This window comes from Euprymna scolopes, chromosome 10 (assembly GCF_053919585.1).
Source record: "Euprymna scolopes isolate OS-2025 chromosome 10, ASM5391958v1, whole genome shotgun sequence".
Lineage (NCBI taxonomy): Eukaryota > Metazoa > Mollusca > Cephalopoda > Sepiida > Sepiolidae > Euprymna > Euprymna scolopes.
In genome coordinates, this window is record NC_136491.1 from 36181166 (window position 1) to 36198661 (window position 17496).

Below are 17496 nucleotides of genomic sequence, written 5' to 3' on the forward strand. Positions count from 1 at the left end.
AACTGGGACCTTGGGGAGGCATAGTACCACTCAAATCCCAGCAAAGATCAATAGCTGCGGGCAACGAGAAACGAATGGTAGGCAGCTGTTGCGATAGTACACACTTATTTGCAAATGTTATCGAAAGAGGAGGAGAGTACTGGAAACCTGGGGAGAAGTGTTGTCACTCAGCTTCCAGCGAAAACCGCAGACTGTTTTCAGGGAAAGATCTCCGAAGACCTGTGTGAAAGCTCCTTTTGAGACGACGACGACGACAACGACGACAACAACAACAACAATAACAATAATAATAATAATAATAATAATAATAATAATAATAATAATAATAATGATGATAATAATAATGATGATAATAATAATAATAATAATAATAATGTACTCAAATTGGGACGATAAAGAAAAGCTTAGCATGACCTCTGCACGAGGATGATGCGCAAATTTGTGAAGCCCTTGAAGCCCTCCATATGTTTTTGTTGGGATCCTGGGGTAAACTGACGCAATATAAGGGGCTATAAGCTTAACACATCTAAAATCTTAAAAGAAAAAACCCTCGAATGCGGCAAGGATCTTACATAAGCGACAAATGGAATCAGTCAATTTGGGAAGTTCATCACAAAGCGTAAAGGTGTAAGTTCACTAACCCATTTCTAGCGTTATTTTTACGGCAAGAGCTCGTTTGAGCTTAAGTCTATTGTTGATCGACCATAATGAGATTTTAGTACCTTAGTACTTCCCTAAAATTAACAATAAATTTTCATGTTTTCCAATTCAGTCATCTTTCTGCCTTGATTCTTTCCTTGTACTCCTGCTTTTCTTTCAATATTTATTTTATTAAGCTCTTCCTGTTTCGTTAGTGCTGCAAGTAACACTCCGTTATTGTAAGCTTAGTAGTGGTGCAGACATTTAAGCACTCCACCAATATATTCTGCAATGTCAATCATCCGTCTTTTTCCTTGTTCTCCTTGTGATGTTCAGCCTAAGGACATACGAATTTGGATAAATTGTTGCATACATGACTAATAATTTCCGCGCGCCTCTATCCAGATGTTTCATTTCTCATGTTTCGACACAATCTATGCTGCACTAGGTGTATCAGAATTTTTGTAGGAATTTTTGACACCCCTAACACGAAACTGCGAATAAAATATTAAAAAAAAAACTCGTAATTTCTTTTTTAAAAGTGGGTTGTTTATTTTATTTATGGATTATACTTCCAAAATAAACTATTAAAGTTGTTTTAAAAGTAATAGAAATATTTTTTTTATTTTTTTAAAAAACAGTAATGAATTTTACGAACTCAATATTTTTCAATTTTTAAACTTTAAAAATCTATCAAAATTTTTCTATTGATTCTATTTTTACGATATTTTCAGGGTCAATGTAAAATTTTATGTTCTTTCTAATAAACTGAATACAATATTTTAGACAAACGTTTTTTTTAATCCACGCCCCCCCATTTTCAAGTGTCTATTAAAAAGTAAATAATTAATTTACTCACCAAAGTTTTATATATCACAAATTGAAGAGAAAAGGTCAATAAATAATATATTCGAATTTAAAACAAAAAAGTAGTGTTTTTTTAGAAATTCACCTGTAAAATTCGAAGTTTAAACCCGTTTTTTTAAACCACGTTGTTTGTTTTTTTTCTTTTATTTTTTTTTAATGAAACCTTGATCTTTGCTCCTTTAATTGAAAAAATAATTAGGGCTTGAATTACATTTTTCGAGTAGGTATAAGCTTGAAAAGACAGGAGTCGAATAATTTGCGCCTCCCATTTTGAAATGTCTATTAAAAAATAAATAATTAATTTACTCACCAAAGTGTTATATATCTCAAATTTACAAATGAAGAGAAATGGTCAATAAATAATATATTCAAATTTAGAAAGTTACCTGCAAAGTCCGAAGTTTAAAACATTTAAAAAAAAAACACGTTGGTTTGTTTTTTTTTTTTTTTTTTAATGAAACCTTAGTCATTGCTCCTTGAATTGAAAAAAAATTAGGGCTTGAATTACATTTTTCGAGTAGTTATTAGCTTTGAAAGATGGGGTGGAATTATTCACTATTTTACACAAAATTTCTGACACACCTAATGCTGCACCGTACAGAATTATAGCAACAGATTTAATTATGGCTTTGAACAGGTTCATATTATTCAGTCAAGATTTCAGGAGTAAGTTGAACCCATAAGCACTTCTTTCGTATTCGCTTTCATTTAATTACAGGGCATTGATATTATCATTATTATTATTATTATTATTATTATTATTATTATTATTATTATTATTAAAATAATAATAATAATAATAATAATAATTACTACAACTATTAATATTACTACTACTAACCGGGCGAGAAAGGGGTTTCCGACGTTGCTCGGTCGTAAAATAGGGTAAATATTCTATTTTTATTTAATTAGGCTTCGTACATATTATTATAGAGTCAATTCTCAATCCATTATTGCATATGATATTGTACCCAATGTATAGTTGTGGTTTCAAATATAAAAAGGACTTTGGTGCCATCAGCGAGAATCGAAACTGAAATCGAAGGGAAAACTACAGCAGTGAAGCCCTTGACGTTACAACTGGGCCATCGGGAGTCAGATATGAATAATTTCAAATAATGATGAATGTAAAAAGATTTGCGTGTGCGTTTAAGATCAGTTTGAGTCGACCAATATTTTGCAAGTTCGGATTTCTGAATATTTGACCTCTTTCTGACCCCTGAACAACTATTTTAACCAGGTAAAGACACATAAAAAATCGTCCACAAAAGGTCATTTATTGTGGTCGCTGTGGGGCGCTTTGTGAGCTTTCGTGTCGGGGAATATACAGTTGAAAATGGAGACAGACAGATAGACTGTCAGGTTTAGTGAGTTTTATAACTGAGCTTATTGCTGCTACTGGTACTACTGCTACTACTACTACTACTACTACTACTACTACTACTACTAATAATAATAATAATAATACTTATAATAATAATAATAATAATAATAATAATAATAATAATAATAATAATAATAATAATAATAATACTTATAATAATACACAGATTTTCTTATAGTTTTTGGAAATATATATTCTTAAGTTACGTACTGTTTCATTCTGTGCTCATGAATTCCAGGAACTTGTAATATTCCATAACCATTTATTCACCGATTTGGCTAAATTGAATATATAAGATTTTGCAGCGTGATTTAAAAAGAAAAAAAATGGCAGACAAAATAGCATTTTACTTGAGATGAGAATGCGTTGTATTTTACGCCATTTAAACATTTGACCTTCAGATATATCTGAAGCTTTCAAAAGACCTAAAAATTCAAGAAAACGGAAGTAATGGAAAAGCATTTTTTCATTCGTATCTTTTTTCTCAAGAAAGCATGTAAAGTATAAAGATATAGTTCATCGTTTGTAAAGTATGATGAATATATAGCGTGTATCAGTTTTACCTGTTGTACAATCAGTTTTATTCGATATGTATTGATTTATTTCATGGCAATCGCCAAAGAAGAGTTATGAAGCTACTTGATATAAGAAGATAATACTATAACTTCAAGGTTAAAAACTAGACTACGATATGTGCCATATGGATTTATTCTAACTCAGAAAACAAAAATTCTCCCCTTAGTTTCAGAAACATTTCTCATGGAATGTAAGATGAAAGTAAACCCAATACATAATGCAGAAAATAAACTCAATGACTAATTTTTGTCAGAAAATAAACCCTATGCTTAATTTCTGCAGAAAGAAACCCCGACACATAATTCCTGCAGAAAGCAAACCGAATGCCTAATTACTGCAGAAAGCAAACCCAATACTTAATTTCTAAAGAAAGAAAACCCAATATATAATTTCTGCAGAAAGTAAAATCAATGCCTATATTTTGTCAGAAAATAAGCCCTATACTTAATCTCTGCAGAAAGTAAACCGAATACCTAATTCAACATAATATGTGATTTCTTCTGTCTTTCTAATAAACACGTAGATATTAACGTATGGAAGATGTACGTAGACGATAACGTGTTAGCTGATCCTTGTCAGTCGGTAAAGAATTTCGAATGGCGCCGAACATCAGTTTGCCTGGTTGAAATATTTTGTTGACAGAACATGATCCAATATAAAAACAGATTTACCAACGCAGGACATTGCCCCCAACCATATGAGGAAAACAGTGACCTATTTATATATTCGGTTTGAGAGACAATCCCCATGGTCTTTATCTACACTCTTGAGAAGTATTGTTTATTTATCGCCGGCCACCCATGTAACGGGAATACCAACGTGTCTGATTTCGGTAATTCTTCTCACTCTAACAGATTGCCCCCATTTTTGAAGGTGTTAGAGTCACTTGTTTTAAACTTTGCTGTTAGGGGAAGCAGATATGTACTTATATATATATATATATATATATATATATATATATATATATATATATATATGTATATATATATATATGTATGTATATATATATATATATGATTGTTGAGCTGGATTAAATCCGACGATATGAAATAGAATGGAGGTGGAAAGACCTGAGTACTCAACCTTTCGCTTTTTCAACAAACACCTTTTTGCGCCACAATACCTATTTGCGCACTAAATTATATCTAATGGCCCGATTTTTGTGATTTTTCTTTTATCTCACCAGAGCTTTCAAGATCCAGCAGTGATATCCCACATTCATCCGTCTCTAAAACAAATACAAGGTTACATCTTCCCACGTACTTAGGGTATATTTTACTTTTCTCTCACTTCATTAAGCTATATGTAATTAATCTTCGGGCCCTCATAGCCCTTTTTTCATAAGGATTATCGTATCCTCTTCAACACCTACATTGTTAGCTTATTGTGTTGAGGCTTATTCCTCTGCTCAAAACCGTTACATGCGGCCTTCTTTAAAAGCACACAATCTCGCAGGTTCCCATCTGTATTTTTTGAATTAGGGGCACCTCTAGTGCTTATCATCTCCCTACCAACTTACTCTTCTTGGGAAGAATTTTATGGGCATCATGAAAAAAAAAACAAAAAACAATTGTCGAAAAATATCTTTCTTTCGGCTAATCACATCTGAATACCCATTTACGCAATTTATTTTGTCCCACTCCTAAAATTCTAACTGATTTCTAAGCCAAACATTCGTCTTAATTAATCTTATTTTCTCCTATATCATTTCCATTCTAATGTATGCCCTAATAATGACTTTGAATTCCTGTCGCAAAAAAACATTACATGCATTTAAAATATTTCACAATATAAAAACATTTTCAAGAAAAAATACGTTACATTATGCATTTAAACTATGATTTCCACAAACAGATGTAACATTTCTACAGAAAAGAAAGAAAAAAAATTTTTGTAACGCAAAGTTCGTTAACACAAAAACACTAAATTTCCCCTTTTTCCAAAACAAAACAATTAAGCACATTAAAAGCTGGAAAGTTCAACAGTTTCACATTTCTGCATCTTTCTTTTTGGCAATAAGGTATTTTATTCTATTTTATAATAACACAAAATTTTAAAAGTAACTTCGAGTTTGACACAAAATTGTTACAAATAATTCACAGCTTGAACTTTAAACCAAATTTTCTTTGCCCCGCATTTACAATAACATTACTGACACAAATTTATTTTGTTGTGTGTATGTGTACATATATATATATATATATATATATATATATATATATATATATATATATATATATATTAACAGGTCACGTTAAATGCTACTGGTACCATGTAACCCAGTACTACCTGCCTCATAGTCGGGTCACCGGCGACTAAACTGGTTCCCCCACCAGACTTGTTTGGTGAGGAGGGCGACTAGTCTCCCTGAAGGATAAAAACAAGACCTTCCAAAGGGCGAATGTACTTTTTTCCTGGGTCAACGGCCAACTAGCACCGTGTATATTTGTGTGTGGGGGGTGTTAATGTGTATTGGGTGGAGAGGGCTCCAGTAAGCCGTGGTGAAGGCAACCTTTCTAGGAGAAGCAAATCTCTGATTTAAAAAACCATAAAGCGGGAGACCATTAGCCGCATTAAGCTGGTCTGCAGTTTAATTTGTCGCTGGCTATCTTGCTCTTGCTTGTTGTTGGATCTCAACACTTTGAACCGAGAAAGAGACTTAGCTGTCGTACAAAGCTAAGACTCTGTAACATCATATTTGTATAGATACTCCCTCAGACATTTGGGCTCATGGATTTTAAATGTCTGAGTGAGTGGCACTCGTCTGAAAAGACGTTCCAATCATCATATTAACAAAACAATTCATTTCAATGAATTATGCACGGTTACATTTTATTATGCATTATTTCTAAGAATGTGAATAGTTTCCAGCCAATTTTGTATTTATTAAATATTTTAATAGAATCAACAATTTACTGGACAATCCATTTCAAACGTATTGTTCTTTAAAACTTATCTACAGGGTTCGATTCCCGTTTTATCTGATCGTATTTTCATTTAACTAATTCTCTTTTCATGTTACAGTAGCTTATGCCTGAATAAAAAACATCGCTATCCTATACTATAAAGACCCCCAAAACCTATTAAACTTTATGAGAGAAATAGCGCACAACTGTGTGCACAGGTTTTAATTTACTCTGGTAGCGATACAAAATAATTTTAAAATTGACAATAACGATAGAAAATAAATAATATAAAAACATACATGTACATAACTAATTATATATATATATATATGCATGTATATATATATACATATATTTATATAGTAATCCACATTCAGTATTGTTTCGCTGTTTCACAGATAATCAGTGCTGCTAGAAAGGCAACCACTTCAAGCCAGGATTGAAACCCGACCGCCTGTACGACAGTCAAAGCTCCTAACCACCATGTTAAACGGCTGCTACTGATCGAGTCATGAGTTTAGCGATGTTTTGACATCGTCCAAAATACCTAAACTCGATTTTTTTACACAAAAAGCATCGCTTTATACGGTACTGGTAATTCGTGTATCACTTCTCAATATGCTCAACTCAAGATGAGTAGCATTATAGCCATCCCCATACAGTACGGTGTCTCTGTTTCCAAATAATATCCGAATTATAGAAAAAAATCACATATCTAAGTAAACCTAGGTTTAAAATAGGTCAGCTTAATTAGATATCTACTCTTCTCATGAAAAACAAACACAAATAAAAGGGGTATACCTAAGGTCAACTGTAGTTTTATTCTGTAAGTGCCCGACCATGTCTGATTAGGATGGGCGCGGTGGAAATTAGCAAGCTAATTGACTAACTTGAAATTCAAAAGCATGTTCGTATATAAAAACGCGAGGTAACCACAACTCTCTCTCTCTCTCTCTCTCTCTCTCTGTTTATATATAACTCGGTTCTTATTGTTGAGCACGTTAATATTGAAATGATAATCGGTTACTTTAGTTTGCCTGTGCAGATCATTACCCATAGTGATGATTAGATCACTATGCACGGACGTCTCAGCATTTAAAATTACATTTTTAACTTTCAACGATATTTCCCGCGGTTAAAGTTGGCCGTGTAGTTTGTTCCTAGCTGATGGTATCAAAGATAGTGCCCTGGCCGGGTTCGAATCTTTCGACTGGCTGTTATCGTGAAACTCTGCACTGATGATTCCCGTGCGCACTAAACACCACTGTCTGTACTGTCTGTAGGTATTTTAAAATTATTATATTAATCATTATATATATATATGTATGTGTGCGTGCGTGCTTGTGTGTGTGAGTGTGTATGTGTGTGGGTGTGTGTATGTGTGTGTGTGTGTGTTAGGGTAGGCCGATTTTTCGCTTTTCTGAGAATATTAAAAATATCACTTACCGAATGTTGCGTCTGGACTTATTAGGTACTCAAGCAAAAAATAGATCAAATGCTTGGGCGGTTTTTTTAAGCGTTCTGTATCAAATCGTTGACAAAAATATACTGACAATTCTTCGAATTTGCAAGGTTTGTCTTGAATGTTCGTGTGAATACCAAAAACTTTCAGTATTTAAAATCAGGTGATGTATTTTTTATTTTATAAAAATAATATTAATATAACAAATAATAAATAATCTTCAAACTGAAGACTGCACCAGCACTCATTTTCATTTGTTTTTTACTTCGATGGTTACCACTAATTAAGGCTCTGTGGTTTACTAATAAGTAGAATTTCTGCATTCTGTCAAGGCAGGAAAGGTTATTCTATGGAGCTCCAACCCAGATGTGGCAGCAGTACTTTCTCTTTAACATACTTGGTTTTGTACAGGTAGAGGATCGCGGCGGGAGTGAGATACTTCCTGGAATAGTTAGGGATCTAATGTAGGTATTTCATTCAGATTCAGAGTAAAAGTGAGTCCCAGAAGTTTGTGAAAATAGACTGCAAGGCAAGAGATGTTCATTTCAATTGTGGTAAATTGGGGATATAAGCGTTGTTGGTGAACAGATAGCAGTTTTGTTTTGGATGTATTTAAGCTGATCAGCCATTGCTTACCCCACGCAGCACACGTTTAAGGTCAGAGTAGAGAGCATCAGAAAACTTCTGATCTTTGTTGGCTTTTGTAGTGTTGTTATAGATGGTAGTATTTGCTGCAAAGATGTCGACAAATGAATGGAGAAAATGGTTTGTGAGATCCTTGATAAAGATAAAGATCTTTAGAGCATGCCATCATTTATACTGTGACCTACATATTTCTGCCCATTAACGACCACTTTAATAGACCTATCAGAATGAAAGGATTTTATGCTTGAGAGGACATTTCCAGCTATTCCCTAGCTAGAGATTTTATGAAGTAAAACTTTCTGCCAGACTCTAGGAAATGCCTGAGATATGCTAAGAGCTACCGCTCTAAAAATGAAACCTTCGTCAATAAATTCACTGATTTTGTGTGATATCACAATTAGCGCATCAGCTGTAGATCTCTCAGAGTAGACACCATATTGCATGTCACTTAAATGGTTATTTTTGCTGAGATGATTGACACGTTCTCTATTTATTAAAGAGTTGATTTAGCAAACTGTCTTATTATGTTATGAATTAAGCAGTAATCTTTCAATATTTTAAAATTGATTTTTTCTGTTATAAGTGAAAATATAACAAATAAACAAATAAGGAAAAGACAAAACATTATTTTGATAGAGCTTAATATATAGAGTGAAATTGCTCCATATAATAGCCCTTAGACAAAAATGACGGTCTCAATTTCTGACTCAAAACTTTGGTTGTGATGTGCCGATGTCTTGATTGAAACCCATATACAGTTTTTGATGCTTTCGTTGTTAACTTGACTGCCCGTTCCATGTCCTGAGAATTTGATGGCGAATTCGGCAAATGAAGCTTGTTCCCATTAAATAATGATTTTCGAAGTTCAGAATCAGAAATATCTTCCGTCATTGGTGGTTCAACAATACCACACAATGTCAAATCTATTAATGGTGCCCAATGAGTCGCATTAAAATTAATATTTGGTATTCTGTTTAATCGTTTCTTGGTTGACTCTCCGCTCCTGAAAGAATATTATAATTAATTGAATATTAAAAAACAAATCGATGTGTACTGCTTTAATAATTATGGTGAAAGTAGATGAAATCTTAAAAACGTTTGTATAAATTGGAACAAATAATTGAGTCATCGATATATGAATAAATGTTTACTTATTTAATGGCCAAAATTCTTTTTAAAGCTTTTTCTCTAAATTCAACTTCCTCAGATTTGACCATTGAATATAGAAGGTTTTCATGCAGCAAACAAAATACTTTAATGCGATCTGCTGAATATAACGAAGCTGCTTCTTATCATATTAAAATATGCAATTGCTGATTGTGGAATTTATTTATTTTTTAATTCAAACCAACAAAGGGCATACCCATTTACAATAAAATTTATTAACCTCTGGGGTGTTGTTGTAAGCCTTTGTGGGTATGCACCACGAGTCATAAACACATGAGCCTGATGGTTAAAGTTAGCCATCTTGTCTGGTTTAAAGGAGCAATTTTCCACGAATCATATCTAGAGTCAACCTTACCTCTAAAGATACCTACTGTGTATTCATACAGAAATATTTGCTCACAACTGATATCATTTATTTCATTCATTTTCAAAATTAATTCCAGAGAACTGCTTATAGTGGAAAATAATATTTGGGGTAAATCATGACAACCCTTTGAGCATAATTTTTCCAGCGGCCCACTCAATGTTGTAAGGCTTTTTGTGCAACCATCCATGTTTTTAAAATAAACCCCGAAGAGTAGTTCTTTATGGTGCAAAGAACAACCTATTGTATGAAGATTTTTAAAGATTTTTTTTTTCTAAAATTGCCACCATTCCACCATCATAACCTGTGTTTGCATTAGTATTGTCAACAAGGATAGCATTGATAGTGTTTTTACTGTTGAATTAATGAAAAACATCCATCACATTCTCTGCATGAGCAGCATTTGTTACACCACTGTTAGGAAGAATTCTGTGTGTCAGATATTTACTTTCATATGGAGTCTCTATTGTAAAAGTTAACTTGGTTTTGTAGTTCTTTAGTTTTTTCATAGTTTTCTGCCCATTTACCTCCACAATGTCTTTATAAAACAATGTATCCTTATCTATTCTCCCATCAACTCCAATGCATATCAGATTGTCCACAATTTCATTGTTTTTTTGGGGCGGTTGTTTTCACTTTAGTTTTTGCCCTGTACACTTTACATTTATCAATAAGAATATTGCTTATATTAATATTGGGTATAAAAGGCCACTAGCCTGCAAATCAAAGAGCAAGCCTGGTTCCAAGATTAGAAGATATACCCCCCCTGACTAACACAAGAGCATATCTACGTAATTTAATAAGGCTATAAGGTCCTTTTAGATGACTCGTTGGCTGCTTATATTCTTCCTCTGGTTGTTCACTTTGAAAAGATACGAAAGAAGGGGATGAAATGTTACTTTGGAGATTTGAAGTTGAAGGTGTTGGTGATGAACGCATATTTTTTATTAACCCCCGTTCGTTTTTTTTAATTTCATTTTTATCAACTGAACAAAGCTGAAAAGTACCTTCCGGCCCTAGTTTTCTTCGCTGATCCTTTAGGTATTTACGGTCGTAAACTGGAATCTGAAAAATCAGGATTTACTTGTATTAAAATACATCTAAACAGATTAATATAAAAATTAATTTGCATTAAAATATGAAAATTGGTTTGGATATAAGGTTATGGCACGAAGACATTGGAAAAATAGAAAATAATTACCTTTTGTTGAAGAGGACAGGTGCAAATAATGTGCTTAATCTAGCAATTTGCTTTATTGCATTTTACATGAGGGTTGTCACAACTTAAAACTGGTAGATTGCAAGAACAAATACTGAATCCAGTTTTTCTAGCCAGAATTTATTTTGGGAAGTGGGCAGAGATGTTCTATTTATTTGTTTTGCTTTCTTGAAACATTTTTTTACACAGTGATCACCACTTATCAAGGCCCGTAAGCCACTCATGGATAAAGGTTATTGCAAGTACATTACGTTAGTGTGGAGATTTGATGAAGTGTTTACTTAAGCGGGCGGTTCATTAGGAATTTGTTAACATTGGACTTGAAGACATCCAAGTTGTAGTCAGGTGGGAAGCAGGCAGACGGAACAGAGTTCCACAGGCGTGCAGTTCTAAGAAAGAAGCTTTGTTCATGGAATCCGCGTTTTGATTTAGGCACAGATATAGAGTGGGGGACATTTTTCACAGTGGATTCAGCTAGACGGGTGTTTTTCGTGAAAGATTGGCGAGGGGGGACCAGAGATTGGAGTTCAGACGAGCACCTGCCATGGTATATTCATCTTCTTTAAAATATTCATTTCACTTAAAAGAAGTAAACATGGATTAACCGCTTTCCCAATACATATGACTTCCTATGTTATAAATTTGGGCATAGCAAAATTCGAAAGGTGAGGATAAGTGTTTACTAAATAGTAACTATACTAAATACTTTGTTTGTATATTGGAGGATCAGTTTTATTTAAAAGTCCCTTACATTTTTACTGTAAGTTGTAATTGTAGATTTTCGGGACATTTTGATTAAACTATCTGAAAAAAAAAAGCACACCCATAAATAAAATCACACAAATAATGTTATTGTGCTAGTTTTATAAATCGTATTTTAAAGTTAAATTCGGTGTTAAATTAGTTTTCATGTGCATGAAGTAAAAATAATAAATAAATAAAAATGAAGTTGCTCAGGAGGTTGTTATGTCCGAGCATGCGATGAAATAAAAATAATAAACAGAGAGACCCACAGGAAAGTGAGAAAACTTAAAGAAACATCTCACATGTTCGGACATAACAACCTACTGAGCAAACCAAGCGTAGAGCTGAATGCAATTTGGACACCTCTAATAGAGAGAGAAAACCTTGAATAACAACATAGGTATACCATTTACAAAAACCAACTACGAATTGTCCTACTGACATATGGCCGAGTAGTCCTAGACGTTGTATCACAGTTTACAGTTACCCAAAGGTGCTGAGTTCAATCCTGAACGAAGCTGTGAAAAGTAACATTGAAAACAGTGAATCAGTAACTATGTCCCAGAGCCTAGCTTGATTCCGAACACGGTACCCCCGTAATAATAATAAAGGGTTGGGTTCGGGACTCCTAACAAACGGTTCCTCAGTTCGATACAAAACACCCGATGAAGGCCGGAGGGCAAAACGGCCGTTGTGACTATAACAACCAAGATAGGGAAGTCTGTCCGACAATCTCAATAAATTGAAGTGCTCTTTATTACCTTAAAAAGAAAACTGACTTCGGTTATTTTTTTTTGTTTTAAATGATAAACACTATTTTTTAAACAGAAACAAATCAGAACAAGTATATATGTTGTACTTTTTTATATTTAAGTCAGTTTTAATGAAAAATTTGAGCGATATTTAAGTGAAAATTAGGTGCCGAGATAATTCAACAGTTTATGAAAAATGTAAACACGCACGCAGAAACGTTTTTTTTTATGGAGAAACACTTTCTTCTTAAGATAGAAACAATTCAGAAAAATTATTAACGTTGTATTTTATTATTCAATCTAGTTTAATGAAAAATTGCGCGATATTTAAAGAGAAGTAAGGTGCAGAGAAAATTAAAGAGTTTTAAAAAAATTCAACAGTAAACATAAACACGCATGATTTAGTATAATTACCCAACAAATAACACTTCCATCTATATAGATATTTCTCTATTAAATCAAATATTATGACGGTTTAATTCCTTTTTATCTTTGATATTTTCGTTTAATCTCTAAAAATACGGCATAATAACCTTTAAAACATGTATTATTATAATGCATTGTATTGTTTTTGTTTGCTAACACCCGGATCTTATTCAAGCGATATATTTCCGGAGTTAAATCGATACCGGAATCCAAATCCGAATTGTATTTGTTATTTAGGTTAGAATGCTCAACAAAATACAACATTTTAAAGAAATATCTTTCTTGTGGTAACTTTTGACATTATTTTGCAACTTTCTTTAAATAAATGCCGTTTTGTACAGTTCCAAAATCGACCTACGCTAATGTATATATATATATATATATATATATATATATATATATATATATATATATATATAATGTACATATATATTATATATATATATATATATATATATATATATTAAGTAATATAGTTTATAATTTATAATTAAAATTAAAATCGGTTTCATAAGGACAAACAAACAAAATCAATAAATTGTACGATCGTTTCGGAAACGATGTTTTATTGTGATAGACATTGAGTCTTGCACAATAATTTTATCATATAGTTTTTGAAACAAAGTCTCCTTATCAGCAATAATATTAGGTGGTTTTTTTTCTAAGGACACCAAAATAAACCTAGCATTTTTTTAAGTAAGGCAGATGTATATTCTAATGGTTCGCCTTCTAAAGGTTGTACGTATTATCATCAATGCATTCATTTGGGTGGTAAATATAGTTTATGAATGCTAAAAAATGTTGATTTTGTTTGTTCTCCCCTTTGAAACCGATTTTTAATTTTTAATTTTAATTATAAATTATCGATCATCTTACTTAATATTAAAATAGCTCTAGGATATATATGCCTATCGAGCTTATCATATGTCTACATAAAATTGAGCACTGTTTTCTTTTCTTTTATTTTAATTGCATTAATTAATTTACTAATGCATTAAAATATACTCTGCTTTCTAATTCTAAACTCTTGTCCTAATACCCTAAGTATATATATATATATATATATATATATATATATATATATATATATATGTGTGTGTGTGTGTGTGTGGGTGTGTGTGTGTGTGCGTGTGTGTGTGCATATCCTAGCAAAATGCTTGATGGAAGAAATCTGTAACAAACAATTGGAAGCTTCATTTCATAAGTGCATTCAGTTATACTTACGAGGCGATTTGCAATCTTCTTGGATCCATTCGGGATGAATAAAGATGGGAAACATATTTTGGAACGCGTTAACATCCAAGATATCAATAGGGATTATATAGTTATTTTATTTTATATTGTTTTATCGTATTTTATTTATATTAATATTTTAAACAGAAAACAATCGCATTGATATAATACCTAGTTTTAAGTTAAAATCACAGAGTAAAATACAAAAATTCAAACTTTCTCTATGAAAGTTTTGAATTTGAAGTAAACGTTCAAATCCAACCAAATTACTTGGGATTGATTAACAAATAAAACACTTAATAAAACAGTGATCAATAACTATCTATTTACTTGACTTCTCATGAAGTGATCGTAGACATACAGTCAGCTTATAATGCTAATAAAAATCTAGTGCCCACCCAAAAAGTTGGGTTAATCCTTATTGGGTCATGGTACATATAAAAAATATTATTTTGAAATAGTATTTCACCTATGAAAAATGTGTTTTTCTACCTTCTTGACTTAATTGCAAAATCCTTCGATTAATGTCTATTAACTGTTCATTACAAAATATGTATCTATGACATTATACTACAGGGTGACCCACTTAAAAGTAGTCCGATCTGTCTAATCTTTCCCTTTACGACAAGCTCACTCTACAAGACAAAAAACAATTTTTTTCCAACAAGTTTGCGCTACATGCCACACGTCTGTCAGATCGGCGATACGAGTTCATGACATGTTTACAGAAGAGGGGACAATAGGCAAGGTAATGTGACTACTACATTCCTCGGACTTGTCATCATGCGGTTTTTATATTTGGGGGCTTTAAAACAAAGGTTTATGCAAATAATCTTCACAATCTTGATTGACTAAAGGAGAACATTACCAACGCTCTTTGGAGAATAACCAGAAAAGATCCACAGGAAATATCTGCAATTGTTGTTAAACGTGCACAGATGTACACGGGGAACCAATCCCCCATGTTTTATTATACCACACCTAACTTAAACAATGTTTCTCCTCTCAATTTCTGGGCCACTTTTAAGAATTATTTCGATTCTTCTCTCATTCTACGCCTCTCATCTCGAAAGTTATTTGCACAACAATTCGGTCGCATAACCTTCGACTTCCTTCTTTAAGTTGGCCAGTCTGAAGTTTAAGCCACACATGTTCAGAAATAATATTTTCCTGTATTCAATATTAATAGCAGCAACCAAGATCCTGTAAAACATTTTTTTTTAAAATGCCGGAAAAATATACCTGGTGAAAATATAAACAAAGAAAATTCAGACAATTGCACTTGAAAGGACGGTTAGCATCTTAAAAAGATCTTTCGGTTGGAATGTATGAAAGTGAATGTTTCGAATCTGCTAGGATTCCCTAATGCCAGCTAGAATAAAATGATAAAAAAAAAACAATTAAAAAAAAACAACAGCAGAGAACTGTTTTTTTTTCTTTTTTTACTATGATTTTACATTTGCCTCGCCACGGACAAAGAGGCGAGTCAAATTTTATTTTTCAATAGACATCGCTGTCTTTCTCCATTTGGGAGTAAATGAAATTTATAAGCAGAAAAATAAATAAATAAATAAAAAAATAAAATAAACGTGAATTTAACGTTACTACGTTGCACACAGCACTACAGATTAAATACGCGTTTTCATCTTATATTTATTTTTAACTAAAAGACTTGACACCTAAATAAATCGATTTCTATGTGCCAGCTGCTTAATAATAAAAATATCGATATTTTCATCGAAATACAGTATTACAATGGACTCTGCTTCAGTCACGAAGGTAGCCCCGTTAGTGTTAATACAGCGGCAGTAGTATTAGCACTACTCTTAAAGAAACTAGTTTTAATATTACTTGCAATTATAGTAATGCCATTGGATGTACTAGTCGTGTTTGTAGCAATGGTTATGTGATTTAAAAAATGAATACCATAGTGAATCATTAAATAATTGTGCCGATGCCCAAACGTATCCATCGATTGTTTTGTTTAAATACACGTTCAAAACGTTGACAAGTGTGTAATTCAGCTGTAGGTAAAGTCCCATTTTCCGTTAGTTGGCGTATTGTACTTTAGGCTAGAGTAAAGTGCTGCATCTGGTTTTATGCTGCTCTTAATGTGTTCGTTTCTCGAACAGTGACTGAGATGTCGCCTTAAACTGAGGAAAGTTGTATTTCTGGCCGAGTCCAGAGTGATAATATTTGAGTCATTGGATTTTCCAATCATTAAAACAGAATCTGTACCAGTGTGAGAACAAGTTATGGCGCTAATGCAGAGAGTGATTCGCGCTATTTTTTAAATCGTATTTTCAAGAATAATTAAAGTTTTATTATATTTTTTTTTAATTCAATTGTAAGTTTAAAGTACAGAATCAGTAAAAAAAAATACACCCTCTCCTCTCCTTGTAACGAATGGCCTTTTTTTTTTCTTTTTTTTTTTTGTTTGAAAATTGTGTTAGCTAAATAATAAATCGTAAATCACTCTTTCTATAGGTTTTGGTTACAGACAATAGACAAATTGATTATGTCTGGAAGGCAGAAGCGGCAAGAAGTAAACAGACTTTAGTTATTAAGAGAGATGGCTTAGTGAAAATACCGACATCATCAGTTTTCTGTTGTAGTTCATAAATGGATAGATATGGTCTTCAGGCTGAGTGATTTAGTATTTTGCACACGTCGCTGTATTTTAGTCTAATAATATTAGATGTCATTTGCGCAAATGTTCGAAAACTTTCTATGTATTGCCATAATATACCTTTTAATGGAGTTTGGTTATAATTCCTTTTCCTGCCTTATATAATGGTTATCTCTCTCTCTCTCTCTCTCTATATATATATATATATATATATAATTTAAAGGAGATTAGAATAATAGTCTAAAGAGCTAAGTGTATTTTAATGTAATAGTGAAATTACTAGTTTAATTAAAATACAGGAAATGCTCGTTGTAATTTAGATATATAATAAGCTCGATAGTTAAATGTCCTAGAGCTAATTCAATATTAAGTAATGTGATTTATAATTTAAAAGTTTTAAAATTTTTAAAATTTAAAAATCAAAATTTAATTAAATTAAAAATCAGTTTCATAAGAAGGAACAACAACAAAGTCAATTATCTG

General features: G+C 32.4%; 1 protein-coding gene and 1 pseudogene across 2 annotated transcripts in view; both read left to right on the forward strand.

Annotated features, from left to right (window-relative positions):
- Window positions 1-17496, forward strand: part of LOC145285923 (guanylate cyclase 32E-like) — a 1316276-nt gene that overhangs the window by 325219 nt on the left and 973561 nt on the right. The window lies entirely within an intron of this gene.
- On the forward strand, window positions 360-472 carry LOC145286786 (U6 spliceosomal RNA; annotated as a pseudogene).